Here is a 23,078-nt window from a genome sequence, read left to right as displayed (position 1 = left end):
CAAAAAATCCTTCTGTCATATGTGATGGTGACTTGGTATAAATAAATTAGAAAAGTGAAATGAGAAAATGCTTAGAAATTGGCCTTTGTTTTTCAGAAGTGAAGCATTTTGCAATTGTTAGAATTGTTAGAATAAAGTCTTAGAGTTACCCGATTAAAGTCCCAGTCATTTGACAGCAAACTTCCTGATTTTCTAGATGACATTTTATTTTGGCTAAACATTAATTTCCTTGCTTGAATAATCCTACAGTCTCCAATACAAATTAACTGAAGAAACATTTATTAGAAAAACTCAAAAGTCAGTGAGGAAGCATTATTCTTGGAGCAAAAGGAATTGTTGAAGGAGAAGACTTAGTTTGTTTCATTTTGTCTCAAGGAGCTTCATATCTTTCCTGTCTAGCCTCTTTCCTAATCTCAACACTAGTGTCTGTTAAGAAACTAGTGTCTGTTAAGACCAAGATGTACATAAATAAGGGAGCACAATATTTCTTATAAGCAATAAATTCAATTGAGTAAATTACCATTTCAGAAGGCATCATGGTCTAAAGTGCTTCATTTGTAGTCAGGAAGACTTGGATACAAATTCTGCCTACGACATCTTTGACATTGGACATTATTTCTTTGAAGGTGGTTAAGTCCCTTAACCTTTCTAGTCCTCTTTCTAAGCAACTTTCTAAGACTAACTTAAAGTGCAAGAAGTGATTGACAGGTTCTTTACTTGTTGACATAAATTCACATTTATCTGCAACTCAAATTAGGTTTCCATGGCATCAGTGAGGAATAATGAATCATTACAATTGATACCTGGAGTCCTAGAATGGGATTGGTAAAAGATGCTTTAGGACCTATTTCAGGAAGACTTCAGTCGTGCTTTGTTTTGCTCCATTCCATCTTTACAAAATTGAAAAAAAAATAAAATAAAATCATTGTGCTCTGAGGACTTAACTATTTTATTCCAGAATTCTCCTGGAATTATTCTCTGGAATTAATCTCCAGAATTATTCCTGGGGCTCTCATGTCCTGATAGGGGAGCATCTCTTAGGGCCTACTATTTCAAATTATACTCTGTCCAACTTTTCCCCTCGCAGCCACATACTTACCCTTCTGCTCCCCTATTACAGATCTTGAGCAAAATTCAAATCAGTGCCATCATTGCTCCTGGAAAAGCTTTATTGATCTGTTCTCCTGTGGCCCCAGTCACCCAACCTGATAACTTCCAAACCCTAATATCCCTCTGGAGCCACCACTCCCCTCCATATGTAGTATTAGAATGTAAACTCCTTGAGGGCAGACAAATGTGAATATATGTCAACAAGTAAACAATCTGTGGATCACTTTCCCCACTGTCTTGGCTTTTGCTTTTATATCACCAGCACTTAGCACAGAGCCCTGCACATAATAAATGCTTGTTCTTTCATTTCTCCATTCCAGCTCCTCTGTGACAAGGAGATCCTAAAGTACCTTCTAAATAGTGAAAATAAAAATGAGTAGTAAGCAGGATAGGTTTAGTATATTCAGTGTGTGTTACTATATTCTTATTCATTGAAAGTACTGATCTATATAGAAACCTGCACAAAATCTACTTTTTTTGGACAGTTCTCCCGAAGTTGGAAGTCATATCTCAAAATATTTCTAAAATAAGGGGTTATCACTATTATCATCATCATCATCAGATATTTTGGCCATATCCATGAGTTATCATAAGTGACAAGTAACCCCAGACTAGTCCTTCACTACCCGACTAATGAACTTGTTAATTCCCCAGCAATGAAATTAGGAATTTTCCCCTTGTGCTGGATTATTTCTGCAGAATTGCTTGTGTTTTTATAGCTGATATTACTTTCATGTGAAAATCATATTTGGTTGTGAAAAGGACACGATTTTAATGGTGCAAATATGACAAATTATCTCTAATAAGTGGCAGTTGCCCATCAAAATTAACTGTAATGATTAAAATTATTATAAAATAGATGTAATTGTATATAAATTACTTGAGAAATTCTTACTAAAAGATCTTATTTCTGATTACTTGTCACAGCATTGCTTTCCTCAGAAACTATAAATGATATTGCTAAGGATCTTAAATTATACATTTTATAGAAAATAGAGCTTGTGTAATAAAAGTAACTAAGTTAATAAATAACTTTAGCTCCTATCTGTCTAGCTCTTTCACAAAAAGTTTTTCAAGTACTTCCTTTACAACAATCCTGTGAGGTGGGTTGCTTTAATATTAACATATCTTTATTTTATAGATTAGTACAAGGAGCTCAGGAAAAGGAATTCCTTGGTTAGGGTCATATGCTGATAAGTATCTGAGGTGAAAATCAAACCTCCAAGTCTAGTGAATCCATATCTAGCACTTTCCCCCACTTCATCCTATTACTTCTTATTAATTCTCTTACTGTCTGCATGTATTCTGCATCAGAGAGTAAAATCGTATTTGGAGGATGGTGTGTGTTAAAACTAAATTCCAAAAAGAAAAAAAATGAAATAATAAAAAGAAAGTTTTTGTTGTTGTCCTTTTCCAGTCATATCCAGCGTGACCCTATTTGGGATTTTCTTGGCAAAGATACTGAAGTAGTTGGCCATTTCCTTTTATTGCTCATTTTACAGATGAGGAAACTGAGACAAACAGGGTGGAGTCACTTGCCTGGGGTCACACAGCTAGTATTTATCTGAAGTAGAGTTTGAACTCATGGAAATGAGTATTGCTGATACTAAGCCCAGTACTCTATCCACTATAGTACCACCCAGCTGTTCAATAAAGATATTAGCATAAGACAAACAAGGACCTTGTGTAAAAATTCTAGCTATAATCTTTGGTAGATGTTTTCAAAGCTCATTGCTTTTCAGAAATTTTGATAATAGAGAATTACTCTGCCTTTTTTTAATTCAATTCAATTCAACTAGCATTTGTTAGCCACCCACTCTCTGTCAGGTGCTGTGCAAGGTACCAAGGATATCAAAAAATGAACTGGTACCTACTCTCAAGGAGTTTTTTTTAACTGGGAAATATATGTATACAGATGTGCATAATACAAGAGAAACCAAGGTTGGGGATGATACTAACAACTAGGAAAGGCTTTGTGAAAGAGCTGGTTCACAAGCTGAGTTATGAAGGACCATAGTGATTCTGACAAATGGAGGTAAACAAGGAGTGTATTCTAGGCATGGGGCTTGGCTTGTACAAATTCTCACAGGTAGAAAATAGTATTCAGTTCAGGAAACAATCAAATATGGCTATAATGTAGAGTTTTTGAGGCAGAGTAGTATAAAATCAGTTCAGAAAACTATGTAGATGCCAGATCGTACAGGGTCTTCAATTCCAGGTTTAAAAGTTTGTGGATTTTGTAATGGGTAATGAGGAGAAGCTGAAAGATCTTGAGCAGAAGTGGTGGTGTTTTGGTCCAAATTGTGGCTCAAGAAGGTGATTTTGGTGCCTTTGTGAACGAACAGTGGAGTGAAGAAGAAGGGTAGGGTACTTGCAACATTCAAGGCAGAAAATTAGGAGTGGCTGATGGCTGTGGGAGTGCAGATAAAGAAATAGATATATGAAGTGATGTAGAAGTAGAAGCAATAAATCTTTGCAATGGATGGGACATGAAGGATGAGGAAGAAGAAAATGTCATGAATAACTTGAATGTTTTAAACCTGACTGACTGAGAAAATAGTATTGCTATCTATAGAAATAGGAAGTTCAAAGGAAGGGCAGGTGTGGTGGGAAGACAATGAGTGTATTAGGGAAATAATGGCTTTGAGGTGGCTATAAGTCATCCAGCAGTTCCTTCCATAAGGCAGTTGAAAATGTGTGACTGGTATTCAGGAGAAAGTTTGGGACTCTATGTAGTTTTGATAGTGTGTGTGTGTATATATATATATATATATATATATATATATATATATATATATATATATATTTGATAGAGGTGATAATTGAATGTTTGGAGACTGAGTCTCCAAATCAATGTGTAGGAACAGAAATATAAAGAACAAAGCCAAGTTTAACACCCATGCAGTTTATTGTCTTTATATAAAGCTTCTTAATGGGGGAAAGAATTAATGAACTATACTTCAAAGACACTTCATTGAGCACTACTAGTTTTGGAAATTTTAATATTTTCGCTGATTAGGAATGAGATAAACATGTAGATCTCTTTATGGAACAATTATCTTTTCTCAATCTGGTAAAATACCTTACAATGAACTATGCTAGGACTATGACTTGACCCTATTTAAAACCAGATTCTTTCTTTTTTTTTTTTACTACTACTTTCAAGTTTCTTTTCTTGTTAAATTTGATTTTTTGATCATTTCTCAAATGAAAAAGGGAACAGTGAAAGGCATCTATGAACTGTCCCTCAGTGATATGCTCTTTAAACATGTGTTTAAGGATAATGTTGATGATAAATAAATTCCTTTGCTCCAATTCAGTATTTGTAAATCTTTTCATGGCAAACTCTGAAATGTTCAAGTTTTAACAAAAATAGGTGACCTCCACCAATAGTAAACTTTACAGCCAACTTGCTTGTCAATCAATAGTTCCTTTGGGTAATTTTTCTTTTAGTCCCGGCTGTTCAAGATATAACTCCTTGTGCTTATAATAGATCGTTATTTCAGTAATAAATACAGTCCGTTGGTTTCATCAATAGAGAGGAATTGGTATAATAATAATAATAATAATATTAATAATTTACTTTGCAAATGCTAGCCATGCCAAAATCCCAGGTAACATTTCTACACTCTCTATTCAACATAGTTAGAATACAATAAGAGCAAACATTGTAGCCCAGGAAGAGCATTATAGACTTAATTCCCAGATTGGTCAGTAACTGTACAGAATGTAGCTTTGAACAAATCACTTAAACTCTTGCCTCAGGCTCCACGTCCTACTCCAACTCCCCCACCCTACCTCCTCCTACCATGTGGCTCAGGTAGAGTGTGAATTAATAAAGAAGTATTGAGATGGTGGATAGGCCACATTAATAACTATCAGACAGTGAGATTTTTCAAGTGGCTTGCTGTGATTGGAAACAAAACTTGTTATATTTTCAAATTTTTTGAAATTTCACTTTTGCCTCCCACTGGGTCTGTGAGATTTGTCATTTTTTTTTCCAATTCCCCTTTTGTATCCTTTCTACAAGGAGAGCAGCCTCTCCAGCCTATGTAAATTCCTTTCTGCAATTCCCTTCTGTTCATTATTCATTAGACATAATCTTTAGATACTAATAACTGAGTGTTCTACTCCCTTCAGTCCACAAGGGGAAATTGTATTGATTCCTGTGGGATATCAATTCTGTGTATTTGTTTTCTGTGTTATGGTACCATAACCGATTGTCCTTAAGGCAACAGAAGTCCAGTAGCAGATGGGCTAGAGCCAAAATGTTCAGCCAGTCCCACCATCCCATCTATGCATTATTTCTTTCAGGGTCAGAGAAAATAAACGTTCCCACAAATAAGTTTTTACTTCATGTTGTTTGCTATCATCCAATTATTTCAGTCATGTTCAATTCTTCATGACCCCATTGGGGGTTTCTTGGCAGAGATCCTCGAGTACTTTGCCATTTCCTTCTCCGGCTCATTTTACAGATTTGGAAACTGAGACAAACAGCGAAGTGACTTGCCCAGGGTCATGCATCCAGTAGATGTCTATGGTTATATTTGAACTCAAAAAGATGAGTGTTCTGGTTCCAGACTCAGCATTCTAGCCACTGTGCCACCTAAAATCAGATGTGGAATATTGATTGGATGAAAAGATCATGGAACATCTATTGTCATCATTTCACTATAAATCAGTGGTGTTTTCCATGGGAATGAGTGCTTAGTTTTCATCTTCTCCTACATCATGGCATCAGTGACGTATCAGTGCCAGTCAGAAGCCCGTTTGCTTGTATTTACAAATAAAGCATATGAAGTAGCAGTCAAGAAGACAGATGAGTGTGTGTGAAGAAAAGGCAAGGTTACTGTGCTTCATCAAACTTGAGGAGAGCATCAGCAATGATGCCCTAGTGATATCTGATGTCTTTATTCATGCATTTATCTAGAGTTAGAAGTTTGCCTAAGAGATAATAGTAACTCAGGAGAGCACTCTTGTCTGCGACGTCTCAGAGCCGACCAGGTAGAGAAAGATGCTTGCCTGAGACTCGGTGTCCTAACTGAATTTTTATGTTTATGAACTTTTTTCTTGGCAACTAGTCAGGTTTCCCCTTAAATTATAGGTTGTTGATACATTCTTGAAGGAATGGTGGAAATAGATTATGTATATCAAAATAATGTACCCACTCTGTGGGTGAAATGATGGTGATGATTTGGGGTCAGCCACAGCATTAGCAATGCAAATGACCTGGAAGTACTCAGGAAAAATCTTGCCACCCCAGAAACTGGAAACTGAGTAGATGCCCATCAATTGGAGAATGGCTGAGTAAATTGTGGTATATGAATATTATGGAATATTATTTTTCGGTAAGAAATGACCAACAGGATGGTTTCAGAAAGGCCTGAAGAGACTTACATGAATTGATGCTGAGTGAAATGAGCAGGACTAAGAGATCATTATATATTTCAACAACAATACTATATGATGATCAATTCTGATGGATGTGGCCCTCTTCAGCAGTGAGATGAACCAAATCCGTTCCCATAGAGCAGTAATGAACTGAACCAGCTTACACCCAGCGAAAGAATTCTGGGAGATGACTATGAACCACTCCATAGAATTCCCAATCCTTCTATTTTTGCCTGCTTGCATTTTTGATTTCCTTCACAGGCTAATTGTATACTATTTCAAAGTCCAATTCTTTTTGTACAGCAAAATAACTGTATGGGCATGTATACATATATTGTATTTAATTTATACTTTAACATACTTAACATGCCTTGGTCAACCTGCCATGGGGGGGAGGGGATGGGGAGGAGGGGAAAAATTGGAACAAAAGGTTTGGCAGTTGTCAATGCTGAAAAATTACCCATACATATAACTTGTAAATAAAAAGCTATAATAAAAAAAAGAAATATCTTGACACCATATGTGTTATAGACTAGAAGTAGAAATCAGGTCTTTGCAGAATGATGTGATTAACAAAACCATCTGAAATATTGACTCTGGTCTGAGTTAAGCAGATTGAACAAACCCTTGCCCAAGGGTCAAGCAGTTTTGTGGCCTTGTAAATGGAAGCAAAATTGTTAAGGCCTAAATGTTTTATGCATGTGTCCAAGTGGATTCCTTGCTTTATTTTGCTTAGCTTAAGTCACAGAGGCTTTACCATTTGTGATGCAAATCAACATCTGAAGAATTAGTTTCAAATCCCTGTCTACTAAACACACAGGTTTTCGTATCTAAAATATAACATTTGTTGTCTGAAATGTTGGGGAAACTTTTTTTTGGCTCAAGCATTTTTATTCTGAAAATGAATCAGGATGATGTTAAGAAGCTATTGTTATCACATCAACCTACATAATTGGCTGTTTTCTATCCAGTTGATCTCATGCTTCTACAATACTTTTTTCCTATTCTTTCTCTAACCCCTTGATGACAGTAATGGCTGTTCCTATCTTTTATGGACATTTGCCTAGTTTATTTTTCCAACCTACCGATGAATTCACCAACTTTGTAGCAGTAACCCTGAGGGCATCTGCCGTTTCAGTGGCTGTGTAGCTGGAATCTCATTATGGTTCTATAAATTCACGAATTTACCTAAACATTTTTAGCCAATTAGTATGTTCAGACCACATCACTTCCTAAGGTAGGACATTGACAAATACCTGGTCAGATACCTGACCAATACCTCTGAAGTTTACTACCTTCTGTGTAAAGTAGCACTTCATAGATTCTAAATCAGAAGCTGAATCCTACTGTTCTCTATAACTGTGCTGCAAAAACATGGCTAGGTTTCATTGCTTAGAAAGAAGGCATTTGAATGAAAGATAAATGCCGTATTTATTTGATTTGAAAGCACAGATGGTCTTGTAATGGATGGAGAGTATTAGATGATTTCTCAGGTGAGGATTTAATATCAGGAGCATTTTTTGGTGACTCAAGATGAGGCTGGAATCTTCTTGAAGTACCTCCCAGTAATTTCCTGGACAAAGGTAGGAGGAATCTAAAGCTCCACATCAAAGGTGCTATTAATGAGCCCAAGGGACTCAGCCTCAGTGGTTTGGTGCCTAGGATGCCTACTAAACTTTTATCCCACAAAATTTCACCTTCTGAATAGGAAAAAAGTCACCCTCCAGGGTCTCTGGCCACCTTTAAATAATCTAGATTATTTTGCACATGGGAGAAACTTTATTCGTGTTCAAATCAATCTCTGTTCATGTCTATATACACAAGTGATTTTATATATTTTTTTTATTATTTTTTATTTAATAGCCTTTTGTTTACAGGATATATGCATGGGTAACTTTACAGCGTTAACAATTGCCAAACCTCTTGTTCCAATTTTTCACCTCTTACCCCCCACCCCCTCCCCTAGATGGCAGGATGACCAGTAGATGTTAAATACATTAAAATATAAATTAGATACACAATAAGTATACATGACCAAAACATTATTTTGCTGTATAAAAAGAATCAGACTCTGAAATATTGTACCATTAACTTGTGAAGGAAATAAAAAATGCATGTGGGCATAAATATAGGGATTGGGAATTCAATGTAATGGTTTTTAGTCATCTCCCAGAGTTCTTTCTCTGGGCGTAGCTGGTTCAGTTCATTACTGCTCCATTGGAAATGATTTGGTTGATCTCCTTGCTGAGGATGGCCAGGTCCATCAGAACTGGTCATCATATAGTATTGTTGTTGAAGTATATAATGATCTCCTGGTCCTACTCATTTCACTCAGCATCAGTTCGTGTAAGTCTCCAGGTCTTTCTGAAATCATCCTGTTGGTCATTTCTTACAGAACAGTAATATTTTATATTTCTAACCTTACACTGCCTAAGTCATTAAGTTATACTTGCTCTAAAAGTGATTAAAATGGGCCTTAATAAGATTCCCATCTTCAGAAGGGAATATGGCAGGTTTGTCCATTTTAAGATATAGAAATGGGGCCATCTGAGATTGTTCATTTGGCTCTGCCCAAATGGTCAGTGCCTATCTCCTTAAGGGAATGTCTAACTTGCTACCCAGTCTTCCTCACCCTACCTAGAGGATTCCTTCAGTGCCTGGGGATACCTCCCTGGACATTATCCATTCCCTTTGGTGCAGTTGCCATGGTATAATTTGTGACGAAGATTTTTGACACAAATCAGAAGATTCATGGAAGAAGAAATGTTGAAGAATGAGACCCCCCTCTTTAACAGAAGTGATTATTGCTTCAAGCAGCCTCTTTAGGAAACTTGAAAGACTCAGTCACTGCCTGAGCAACTGATGAGCCCATCCTCAAAGTACATGAGAGAATGCCTATTCCTTGCAGATAGGGCACCACACTAGAACTTTGTAGCAACATGTAGCTGTAAATCCTAATTTATGCAAAACCTAGAATGGAAAGTTAAGTTGAAAAAAGTCTTGGACATGAAGTCAGGAGAAAAGGGCTCTCATTCTTGCTCTACTTGCTTGTTGTGTAACTGTAGATCACTCACTCCTTTTTTTCCAGCTTTTAACTATAATATATAGTATTATATTATAGCTATATATAAAATAGTCAAGATGATATTAGTATTGCCTGCCTCACAAGACTGTCTTCAGAGTCCAATGAATTTGTAAAGCACTTTGCAAATGGCAGCATTTTGGAAAAATGCTAGTGGTCATTGGACTTCATCTTTTGGAGGTAGGGAGCACATCCTCTGAAGTCCCTTTTACACAGTACTTAGGCTGCTTGCTCTGATATCAAAAGAAGGGATTAAGATTTAGTCAGACCCTGTGTCGTTTTGCTGTCAGACTATGTTCTCATGTGCCCATGTGAGCCCAGTCCAAGAGGAATACATCATCCCAGAGTTCTAATCTAGTCGGTTACCTTAAGACATAGCTAATGCGGCATTTGACAAATACCTGGTTTTCAGGTTAGCTCTGGGAGCAGGAAATTCCAAACTGGATATACAGATGGGAAATAAATGAGACTGGTGCTTTCGGAAGAACTCTTGATCCCAGTTCATTTCCTTTGCATTAAAGAGGCTTTATGTCCTGAGCAAATGATAAGGACACAGAAGCCTAGTTGCACTAATCTTAGCAGAGGTGCAAAAACGTGTTGAGGAGGCCAAGTGCAGAAATAAGTTTTTCTAGCAGGTGGCAAAATAGCATGGAGGTTTGATAGTATCTGATTTACCCACTCAGCCACGTACTGCAGAGGACATAGGTTTTGTTCACTCAGAGAACCATTTTACTGGTTCTTTATGAAGAAAATATTCCCATTGTTTATTGCAGACAAAAGACTTAATTTTGTCTCTTCTTTTTACTTGAGGAAAAATATAGATTCCCTGAGATCTTGGACTTTTAATTAGATGTTGATATGAAACAAGTAAATAACATGACGCCACATATCTTTTGTAAACATTATATCCACCAATGCTTTGTGAAATTAGTAAAGAAAAGTCATATTAGAAAGATAATAGCAAGTGGCTTTCTGCCCTGTCCATAGTAGCAGTAAACAACGGAGATCCAGTCCATGAGAAAATTAGAAGGGAATCCAAGAGCTGTGGATTTAGAATCGGAAGGCCTGGATTCAAATTCTAATTATGTATGATTTTGAACCAAGTTCTTTTTCTTGATCTCAGTTTCCTTATCTATAAAGTGAGAGGTTTGGATTAAGTGATCCCTAAGATCTTCTCCATGCTATCATCCTAGAAAAGTGAGTTCAATATCTTGGACAAAAGTGGGTTTTTCCTTTGAGGTCCAGCGTGATGATAACCTCGTGTTCTCAGAAGCCTCACAGTTTTGACATCCTTGGAATTTGAAAGTCCAAGTGCTGGTTTGGGTGTGTGTGTAGCAGTTCTGTGACTTTGAGACCCCAGAGGATCCTTTTAGTTCTGTTGCAGTGAGCATTACTTCTCCGTCTCATTTCCTACCAGAATTCTAGGCTCAGACACTACAATTGAAGCTTCTGCTGAGTTGGTTGTAGTTGAATTGACCAGCCCAGAAGCTGCATGAATGTTTAACAGTCAGATGGTCCATGTCAATCTTTTCTTTGTCATATTCAAAACACAAACTGTATTGAGACTGAACAAAATCCAAACAAACTATAAGTATCTTTAACCTCTTTCTTAGCTGCTATTTTGGTTTGTTTGTTTGGGGACTCTCTGATCAAGTCCTGAGCCCAGCTAAACTGCCCCACAATTCCCTTGATGCCATTGCTGCCAGGCTACCTATGTATGCTTCAACATTAGGACAAAGGACGTATCTGCAGCAATAAAGCACCAGCCCCTCCAAGATGAAAATTTAAAAGACTATCAAGGTTAATAGTGGCAGAAAATGTGGGCTGTATGTTGCAGTGGCAAAGAAAGGATAATTAGTTTAAAGAAGTCTTTTGACCAGAAGGAAAAAGTTTTAGAACAGAAACCACTCAGAAAAATCAAAGATCGTTTTTCCAATCTATATCAACTCTCAACTGTGAAGAAGTTTTCTCTTCTTTGGTCAAAGCAAATTTTTCTTCTGTGTGTGTAGGAAGGTGTGAACTCTGGAAAAGTATAATTGAAACAAGGCTACCTACAGCAGGGTATTTACTCAGTGTGATTAATGAGATAATGGTTCTCTAGTTTACATATACTTAGTACTTAGTATGGTGATGTAATGGTTCTATAATTGACACATGCTCAGTGTGCTATAGTGATGTAATTGTACTAAGGTATATAAGGGCTAAGAGGACTTGAAATAAAAAGACTCGAGAGAGACTCGAGTGAGTGTGTGCTCGAGCTCAATCTCAGACTCCAGACTCCAGAGAGCTCCTCAAAAAAGCTAGCCTAGACATTACAGGGGTTGTGGGGATTGGCAACAAGTACACAGCTGGGAGAAGAGGGCTATGAAAAGGGGAGATATCCAAATCACTAAGTTTGCTCCTCGTGTAACACATGGTCTTTTAAAGCAGAATGGCAATGAGACTAAGATCATGGGTTCACGGCCACTGAGAATAGTTAGATTCATTGCATTATATTGCCAAGATTATCCATCAGGAAGAAAACAGTTTGTTTTTAGTGCTCCTTATCTTCCCTTATCGTACCCCTTCCTTTTTCCCTTGCCAGAGGTCCAATGGCCTAATGCAGCACTTCTCCCCTCCTCCACTGCTGCCATCAAAACTTTTTAAAACTATTTTAATTGATCAAGTGTGATCTCATTTTTGTGGGGCTTTCCTCTGGCAGGGTGACTCGCCTTGAGTATGTCTTGTTTCATGTCTTCCCATAAATCTTTCACAGGGTGTCCATCCACCACGTTAGGCCTTCCTCTAAGTCTCCTGAAGTCATAAAGGTACTAGTTGTAACATATAGGCTATCCCTCTGTTATCTCTCACTCCTGCTGCGTGGTCTGTCCTACCTTCTTTTCTTGTCATAAATCTCTTTTGTGTCAATTTTTGTAAGCATATCTATTTTATCAATATACTGTAACTTAATTATGCCCATCATATAGCTCTACATTACTCTTTGAGCTACAATTCTTATTCTTCAAAGTCCATGATATTCTTAACCATATTGTGCCAGTGAAAGATTATTACAACATAACTACTTATTACCAACTACTCCCCTAACCTGGTATGCTTTCTCACAAATCTTGGCCATTAGTAAAAAGAATATGTAGACTGAGTAGCTTTTTGTCCCTCATCTCCAAGTGTTGAAACACAACTTGCTACCAGCTCTTGGTTGGTAGTTCAGGGTAATAGTGTAATCTCAGTATACAATGTGCTGTGTTCTCCCCCTTTTCCTCTACAATCCAATCTCTCCTTTATCTCTTTTTCTTCTGCCTAACTCTCTGTCCCTCTCCCCTGTGCTTCTCTCACTCCTTCATTGACTATTTCATTTCTCTGCCTACTGATAGATGATGGCGAGTGGAAAGAGCCAAAAATGTTTTAAATGAGCAGAAAATAGTCAAATCAAACCTGGTTGTAGCTAATGAGACGTTGTTGTCAAAGTGCCATATGGTTAGGGAACATATAGCAGTGCTATGTGATCAAATCAAAGACATTTGAAAACAGGTTGCCATGTAGAAAGAAGCATTTTGCTCTGGGTCCTATGAAAGCTAGAAAAGCATGAGATATGATGTAAAAATAGAAGTTATTGTCTTATGGCCCTGGAGAAGATTTTAACTTGAGGTCGGCTATAGTTGTCTCCTTTTTCCATGTTTCTTACTCCCTTGAACTTGTTTTCTTTGTTTCTTTTCCATAATAATATTTTATTTTTCCAATTACATGTAAAGATAGTTTCAACATTCATTTTTGCAAGATTTTGAATCCCAAATTTTTCCTTTCCTTTCTCTTTATCCTCCCTACAATAGCAAGCAATCTTATGTAGGTTACACATGAACAGCCATTTACAAGATATTGCTATGTTAGTGATGTTATAAAAGAAAATTCAGAACAAAAGGTAAAAACCATGAGTGAGAAAAAAGAAAGACAAGTGAAAATAGTATGCTTTGATATGCATTAAGTCTTCATAATTCTGTTTCTGCATGTGGATGGCATTTCCCATCACAAGTCTATTGGAATTGTCTTGGATCCCTACATTGTTGAGAAGAGTTAAGTCTATCATAATTGATCATCCCACCCACAATGTTGCTGTTACAGTTCATGTAAGTCCAGGTTTTTTCTGAAATCTACCAGCCCATCATTTCTTATAAAACAGCAGTGTTCCATTACATTTACATACTACAACTTGTTTTGCCCTTCCCCATTTGTTGGATATTCCCTCAATTTCCAATCCCTTGCCACCAGAAAAAGAGCTGCTACAAATATTTTGACACATGTGGGTCCTTTTCCCTTTTTATGATCTCTCTGGGATACAGACCTAGTAAAAACATTGCTGGATCAAAGGGTATACACAGTTTTATAGTCCTTTGGGCATCATTCCAAATTGCTCTCCAGAATGGGTGGATCAGTTCACAACTCTACCAACAGTGCTTTGGACCCATTTTCATGAGCTTCAGACATTTTCAGTCTTTCTTTGAAGGGAGACTTGAACCCCTTTCAAAAATAAAAGGCAAACAAAATCAAAAATAAAAGTAATCAAGTAAACAGAATTGCTAAAAAGATTAGGGGAAAGAGTTTCTGAGCTGGTTAGACACCTTTAAAAACCTGAGGAATATTTTATTATGTGCTCTCCAAGATCATTTTTAAACATAAAATGTATACATGCATAGGCCCTCCACAAAGTTAGTACATCTTATGTGCTTATGATTGAAATTGGTTTGACAACAGTGGACTTGGATTTGTGGGACTCTCTACAATCTCTTACCCTCCCATTTGGGAGCAGGCTAGCTGAACTAACATTACAGTAGGTGGAAGAGTAGAGGACAAGGAAGGAGTTAAAGGCCCTAAAAGAGTTATTTGTCTTTTGACAAAGTCAACAGCTTTGAGCTTGAGTGTTTTGTTAGCACTATTCTTTAACTAGCCACTACCTCCAGCAAAGAAGAAAATTAATGAACTGTGCATGCCAGAAGCAATCCAAACATGTTTATTGAATTGAATTTAGTCAGTGCATAAGCATTTATTAAGTGCCTACTGCATGCTGTACTGCGCTAGTCATAAAGACGAAGACAAATAGAAAGCATCCATGTGGTCACAGAGCTTACTTTCTGTTTGGAGAAATAGCATGTGTCCACCAAGGCGTATTCAAAGCAAATGCTAGGTCATCCGAAGGGAGAGGCATTGGCAGCTTAGAGGGTCAAGAAAGGGTTTCTGTAGAATATCAAAAGGTACTTGTGCTGAGACTTGAAGGAAAAGAAAAGAGCCTTGGACTAGGAATTAGGAGACTAGGATTGTGGTCCTTACTTTTTCACTCATTATATATACATAGGGCAAGCCTTCTTTCCCTCCTTGGGTCTCAGTTTCTCCTTTTATAAAATGAGAGGATTGAATTAAATTACTTCAGAGGGTTCTTTTAACTCTGACAGTGTATGCTTATATTCCCACATCACTCAGTGGCACAGATAAATTAGATACAGTAGGATTTGTGACACAGGGATATATTTTTCATCCTGGGGTAAATCAGCTGAGAATTTCCTCAGGGTCTATCTCTTGCCATATAGCTCTGTGGGAATTTTCAATCAGATATCATAAAAAGAGACACTAACCCTTCTGTGGCACTTTTTGTGAAGATCGTGTCCCATTAAGAAAAGATGATAGTTTTGAGGATCTTGTACATGCTCTCATTTCCAGAAACCGTGAACCAAGGAGACCTGAATCCCACAACATCCAAAGGTTGCTGTAATGCTGCTAGGACTAAAATAGCAAATATCAGTGGAGATAAAACCATCTTGAAAACAAATGTCTACGTTTTGATTCAATCTACAAACATGAAGCCATCCAAGTTAATAATGTGTAATTTAGAAGCAAGGTCAGAGCAAAAAGTTAAAGGTCTCCCGAAGATATTCTCAAAAAGAGGACTCAACAAATAAAAATGGAATTAGGTTTAAAAGGGGCATCAAGGAAAGGCAGAAGAAGAAAGCAACCAGAAAAAGGATGTTCCCTCCCTCACCCGCAGACATCAGCCAAAGTATTTTTGTTTTGCTTTTCACCAAAGCAGAGGGGGAAAAATTACCAACTATTATGTGAAATTGGGTTTATGGAGAAATGTCAAAGAGCAGTCTCCTTTGATTTGATTCCCTAAGGATTTTCTGAAGTAGGATAAGCAACTTTTTGTGCTGTATCATGGCTACATTTCCTTGATGTTAACCTGAAAGATTTGATTTTCAAGTATCAGACATGAGGCTCAAAGCTGGAAAGAATATTAGAATGCATTCACTTCATTGTACAGAGGAATAAACCTGGACCCCTGTAGAGTAACTGAATCCTTGAGCTCACTCATTAAGCTGCCACTCATCTAGGGCTGTATGTACAAGATAACTAAGAGATTGCCCCTTTCATTTTTGTTCCAGTATTAGGCTTCAAGTAGACTATGGAATGGGAGCTGGATCTGATCTGCTGTCAGTGACTAACTCTACTTAGTGATCTCTTAAATTTTTATGGTCTTCTTTCAAAAGAGTTTGTGAGAAATTAATAAACACTAACCCAGGAGTAGCATCAACAAGAAAATGACTGTCATTTATCAGTCTCTTCAGTAATCATTTTAAGGTACATCCATATCCCCATTTTTCACATGAGAAAATTGAGATTCAGAGATTTTAGGTGACTTGCTCAGTATTACATTGTATACACCCCAGCCTGCCCATTTCCTACCCATTCCACTGTGCCAACTGAAAACCTCACTCTGTACTCTAACAACGACATCTTCATTGATTAGTCAAAACTTGCATTTCCTTTATAACTGTCTTCATTGAAAGTTTCACTTTATATTCCCCCAAAATCAGAGTGCCAGAATGGAGGGGTTGACATTCTTTACTCCTCATCGCTGCTTCTGCCGTGCTTTTACCTCCCTCCTTCAAGAGATATTCCTCTATTGAAATCTCTACAATCTTTTTAAACTCTATTTTTCTTTCTCCTCTCATGGTCCACACCCCTGTCACCATTCTCAGTAACTATATTATTTGTGTAAATAACCCTTTGTAACATCCTGACTACACAGTTTCTCAAGTGTCTCCACCCGGGTATCACCTTCCTTCTTCAGCCATACATGTACCTTCAGCCTCACTATCTCATAGAATTATCCTACTTCCAAGGTCCCGAGCTTGTGAATTCTATAACTTCCATCCTTGTACTTTCCTATTCTCTTATATCAAGCCCACTTTTAGCCTCACTCAAAAGCTTTCCAACCAATTCTGGTAAATGTTTAATAACCAGCTCTCTGACAACACACAATGGATGTTTAAGTTGAATCTGTTTTAGTAGCATTTTCTCCACCACATCCTAAAGTCAAGACAAGCAACAGAATGATAAATCAAGCCCTGTTTTGTAGCATTTGCCAATTTCTGAGGTATAAATGCTCACATTGAAAATTTAACAGTCACTTGTAGCAAACCCTTGCAAGCTGGCTCCAATACACCCCTCTTCTCAGTTCTTAACTGATCCCTATTGTCCATTTCTTCCTCCCCTAGTTTGACTTCACCTGTCTCTATATCTAGCTGCTCTGATAATTCATTTAACCACTTGAATGATTAATAATAATACCTTGTGTTTTTATAGCCCTTTCAAGTATGCAGAGCACTTTCCATACATGTCAAAATTCTTGGTCTCTTCAATCTTAGCTCTGGGTAACTCCCACTAACATATTCCACTATTCCTATCCGTAGGGCTGCTGAGTATCCCTTGAAAACTTTATAAATCTCACTAATTTTATGGATTTAAAATTTATGGTGCATACCTTTAAAGCGTAACAGATAAGATTTGGAGCTGGCAAGAAATTCTTTCATTTAATTCCTTCCCCAAAGGGCTTATTTTCCCAAAGTCACAGGGAAGTCCAAGCATTGGGATTTGAATCCATGTCCACTTAATCCAAATTCAGTATTCTTTCCTCTTTATACTGTTGTTTCCTATCTCTCACCAAAGTCATCTGTTTTTGCCCTTGTATACTAGTCAGCTTATTAATTCCATTTCTCTTCTTTTCTCACCCAACGTTCTTAGGGAAGAGAGTTGTCTCTGTTCAGTACCTCTACTTGTTTCCCACTTACTCTAGCCTCTCCAATGTGTCTTCTGCCCTTAATACCATTGAAACTGCCCTTGAAGTCATCAGTGATCTCCTCACTACATCTAATGGCCTTTTTAAAATCTTCTTTGAGACCTCTGTATTTTCTCCTGCCACCCATTCTCTCCTTCTGAAAATTGTCTCCTCCTTTGACTATAAATAATCTTGATCTCCAGCTTCTTGAGGCACACTTGCTTGGCCCCCTTACTAGTTCCTTGTTTTCTTCCCCATCTCCTTAAAGATGGGTATTCCTTCAGAGTTTTAACTTTATCCCTCTTTGTTTCTCTGTATGCTTTAGCTTGGAAAATCCATTCAATGTTTGGTTCCTTCATATCACCTTAACACACATCTCTATTTCTATCTCTGACTTTGTTTCTGAGCTCTAACTCCATATCTCCAACTGTTGGACATTATACCAGTATCTCAAAGTCGACATGCCTCAGGTTGAGACGGTTATTTTTCCCTAACCATGCCACTAACCATAACCATTTGACGTAACTCTTTCAATCATTTGCATTACTCCCATTTGCACCATCCCATGTTGAAAATGTTGTCTTTGATTCTTCTTTTTTCATTAGTTCTTAAGTCTACAGAAATATGTCCTGATACTTCCTTATGGTCCTATTGTCCATCCATTAAAATGTCATTGACCAAAGTGCTCTTTGCTATCCTCCACTCCCATATCCATGTTGTCTCCACTGATTAAAACATGATGTTATTTGCTTTTTCTTAATAATTTTCTTTTCATACATTCCTGTTGATTTTCCCTTTACACCATCTCTTCCATCTGCTCCTAGTTTTTGGTTCCCACTGCTGTCATTCCAGAACAAGCTTTTAACTGAAACTCTCCTGTCTCTGATTTTACTCTACCTCCCTTCTATTTTCCCCATTGCTACCAGGCTAAGCTTTCTTATCTGCAAATCTGCTAGTGTCATTCCTCTGCTCAGTAACTGTCGGTTCTCTCCCTCCCAAAGAAAGCTCAGACTCCCTAACCTGTCATTCATGGCCCTCTTTTGCTCCACAGTAGCTTTCTAACCTTGTATATAAGCGTGTTGTCATAAGCTGTTACATGCCTTAAAGGTCCCAGGAACACCTGTGGAACATTTTGCTCCTCTAGCTTGGTGTTCCAACTCAATGTGTTGTAACCAGTTCCGCCAAGTTTATAGTTCAAAGGACTCAAAAAAGATACAGATTCATTTTCAGGTTGAAGATTCAAGAACACCAATCAATGACCAACCCTTATCAGAGAGGCTTCAGTAACTTATAGTATTCCCCGGTACAGGAGTCTCCCAAGTTGTTCATACATATCATCTAGTCATCTGTGTCATGTTATTCAACCCACAGATTGCTCATCTTGCTTTTCTCCACGGCACTTAGATGATGTTATTAGTCATTGTTTCTTCTCTGGGACCTCTCCATTGTGTCCCCAGCATTTCACTGTTCTTACTATTCTTTATTAACTGCTAAAAGTTAATTGCAGATGTCGTCTTGTATTCTGCATTTCTTTCCACCTACAGTTCTCAAATTTCAGCCAATGATATCCCTTCTCCAGATTCCCTCTTTAAGCCTCTGATAGCTCATTTAGATGATGTCCCTTGATGCTGAGTCTCCTGCAGATATCTTTAACCCTCAGGAGCTCACCTTTCCTAGTACTATCCAGGAAGTTCTCTCTCCCTCGTGCCATTTTGGCTCTTTGTGAATCTGTCTGAGGGAGAACATTTCAGGAAGGGGAAGGTATTCTAGCCTTCCCCTGTATTGCTTTATAGCAAGGAGAAAATAGTACAGACCGGCACACTCAGGATCTTGCCCACTTATATTCTTTTACTCACATTCTTCCTTCTATCTGGAATCTCTTTGGCCTCCCTCGCCTAGTCACCTAAGGGATTCCTGCCTGGCTTTTGAGATCCAATCAGATAGTATTTCTATGAGGAAATCCCTCCATCTTACCTCACTCAGATTTCACAAAGGACTGTACTTCTCTCTAGTGTGCTTGCCTTCTATTTATTTGCATTAGAATTACTTGTAGATGTGTCTCATCCTCCAATTTCAGGATACCTACAAGGGCAGGGACCATGTCTTTTCTAAAATGTAGAGTTCTCTCATTGCCTGCTAGTATGTATAATGCTCTGCAGCCATTAAATTTGTTGGAAATCGTTGCTGAATAATCGAAAGGGAAATAAAACAAAATTTGAGTCATGGAGAATACTAACTGTTACAATTGCTTGAGATGAAAACATTAAATAATTGGGTCTTTCTGAGACACGCTCAGATGAGCCTGTGAGGCACCTGTAAGCAGGAATCATATGCTAAATTCTGACAAATTGCACAGATGGATTTATTATTTATAAATATTGCTGCGGTCCTGGAATGGGACATTCAGGATCCACGGTAAATAAAAGTTTTAAGATAATGGAATCAGGAAATGAGATACGAAAGTCATTTATTTCAACAACAGAACTTTCAAACCTGTATATTGGCTAAAGCTAAAATCCAGACAAAGGGGGAAGAAGCATGGTGTGACACGTGGAAAATGGGGCCTAGACAATCGGGGAGCCACTCAGATGATGCAGTAAGAAAGATGTCTGCCTGGATACTATCGCACCTTCTCAATCTCTTCTCTAATTGGCATTTAATTTTAGTATCTCCGCAGCAGACTTGCAGAATTTGTTATGTAAAACTGGCCAAGCAGAAAAGCTCTTTTTGTTTCTTAAATTAGTAAAGCCCTAGGAGATGTTGAATGAAATTCTGCTCGCACACACACATACACACACACACACACACACACACACACACACACACACACACCTATACACCCAGATAGTGTTTGAAAGGGATCTCATCTAGAGGTGGGATTACTGCTTAAATTGTTTTAAAATCTACCACATTACATATGTTTCATATCCGCTCCCATTCTAGTATAAATTCATGAGCATTTTTAGTTTTGCAACAAACTTGAATCCAAGTGCTAACAAAAAAAATGGAAGATCATAAATAAACATGCTTCACTTCCTTTATTTAGTTCTTGAAAAATACTTGTCTGAGAACGAATGGATTTCAGACCTGCATGTAATCTGGTTATTACCAAGATAATACAGAGATCTGAAAGTAATTTATCAAAAGGCTATAGCTTACTCATAAAGCAATTTGATGTTAAATACAATGAAAATTGGATTTATTTTAAGATGGAAAGATAACCTGGATTTTGTAATGTTAGTAGTCATTTATTCAATTCAAGCAGCTTTTCTTTTCTCACGATGGCTCCTTGTAGAAATGACCAGCACTGAACAGTACTGAAACTCTCCAGTTCCAAAGTGTCAAACACATGGCCCTGCCAAACTCTGGAGTGAAACACAAATGCAGTTTGTTACTGTAAGCTACAAGAAGATCAAAACTCCTTGTAGGAAAACTGGGCAAGGGCCAACTCACCCATGCCAGGCTTCCTTGTCTAAGATTGTATTCACAGCAGCAGATGTAGTTGTGTAATGTCTGGGCTAGCTTTCGAGTCTCGAGTCTGAGATTGAGTTCCAGCACACTCTCACACGAGTCTCTCTCAAGTCCTTATATACCTTAGTATGATTACATCACTACAGCACACTGAGCATGTGCCAACTGGAGAACCATTACATCACCATACTAGGTACTAAGCATAAGTGAACCAGAGAACCATCATCTCATCAATCATGCTGAGTTAACATCCTGCTGTAAGTATCTTTGCTTCAAGTATACTTTTCTCAGAGTTCCCCAATATCTGTGGTCCTCTACGTAGTTGTTTCATATTAAAGTCAAAAAATGGTGTAAAGTCTGTGTGTGTGTGTGTGTGTGTGCACATTATGTGTGTGTGTGGTGCGTGTGTGCACACACACACATACATATGGAAGGGAAGATCCTATAAGCTGAGATTTCTGATCTATCATCAGAATCATACATGTGTTTGGTAAAATAATGAACTAGAACATTGCCTGCTAAATGTTTCTCTGTTCTCAGATGTATATAGAATTCAGTTTTTAAGAAAAATAAGAAGAGCATAAGAAAAATATAATTCACAGTTACAAATGAGCCAGTTAAAAGATTGGTAGTGAGAGCCCCATTATTAGAGGGCTTGTTAGACAGATTGGATATGCTATGGCACGTCTTGTGCCTTGAAACATATTGGTACAGAAAAACCCTTAATAGAGCCTCAGTAGCTGATATATCTCCAGTGATGGAAACTTTACAAAGTCTTTTCTATATGTTATCTCTAAGGTAAGGTACCTGAGGCACCTCAGTCCTTGCATGTAAGGCTAACAAGGCAGCTTATCCCTTAGCTAAATTATTGTTTGCTTACATCTACTCAAACCACATCTCATAAGCCCTCTACATACACACACACCCATATACACACATATATACATATGTTTACTTTTTCTTTAGTCAGAGGCTTTGATCAATTCCTGAAAAGGCATTTAGTCAAATAAGAGGAAAAATATAAATAAAATACTTCCTCCATAGACCTGGAATATCTCTTCTCTCAGATGCATATGCCACTAGTGGGAAGGGTATACCTACCACAAGAATATCAATACAAAGAACACACATGTGCACTTGTGGAGAGGTATGTGAACTAGTAAACACATAAAATTCCTTTTTTGTTTCCCTTGCAAAGGAAAAGAAAGGAAAACTACTAGGTGTAGGGTATTACCCTCCTCCTCAGTCCTTTGTTCCAGATCTGGGTGTGTCTTGAGAATATGTGAGTAACAAAAAGCCTATGTTTTGTTTGATTTTCACAATGGCTCCAAAGCCTTTCAACCTATGGTTTCCCTCTCTCCATCCCAATGGTATTCTTACTCCTCCATTCAGATCTACCTCCTTCATGAAAATGTTTCTGCAGTGAGATGCAAATGAAAGAGTACTGGATTTGGAGAACCGGAATTGCAATATTTGAGGATTGGAAGAAAGTTTAAGGGCTACCTAGTCCAATCTATACCTGAAATGGATAATCATTATAATACACTGACCAAGCACTTGTATAACCTCTGCTTTTAAAAATTTTTTGGTTTTAATTCCAAATTTTCCCCTTCAAATACTGCCCAATTTAGAAGACAAGCAATATACCTATTATTTCATGTAAATTCATGTAAAACATTAGCATTGTTGGAAAAACATTAAATAAAGTGGGGAAAATGTTTCAGTGTATACTTAGTGTTCATCAGTTCTCTCTCTGGAGGTGAACGGCACTTTTCATCATGAGTTATTTGGCATCATCATGAATCATTGTATTTATCAATTTAGCTAAAGTTTTTGATTTTCATTACAATATTTCTCTTACTGTATGTGCTATTCTCTTGGTTTTGGTCACTTCACTGGGTGTCACCTAATATATGTTTTCCC

General features: G+C 37.6%; 1 protein-coding gene across 4 annotated transcripts in view; it reads left to right on the top strand.

Moving 5' to 3' along the window:
* TENM1 (teneurin transmembrane protein 1) overlaps positions 1–23,078 on the top strand; it is a 784,948-nt gene that overhangs the window by 499,280 nt on the left and 262,590 nt on the right. The window lies entirely within an intron of this gene.

Source organism: Sarcophilus harrisii, chromosome X (genome assembly GCF_902635505.1).
Source record: "Sarcophilus harrisii chromosome X, mSarHar1.11, whole genome shotgun sequence".
NCBI classification, from domain to species: domain Eukaryota; kingdom Metazoa; phylum Chordata; class Mammalia; order Dasyuromorphia; family Dasyuridae; genus Sarcophilus; species Sarcophilus harrisii.
This window is presented reverse-complemented; position numbering and strand designations above follow the sequence as displayed.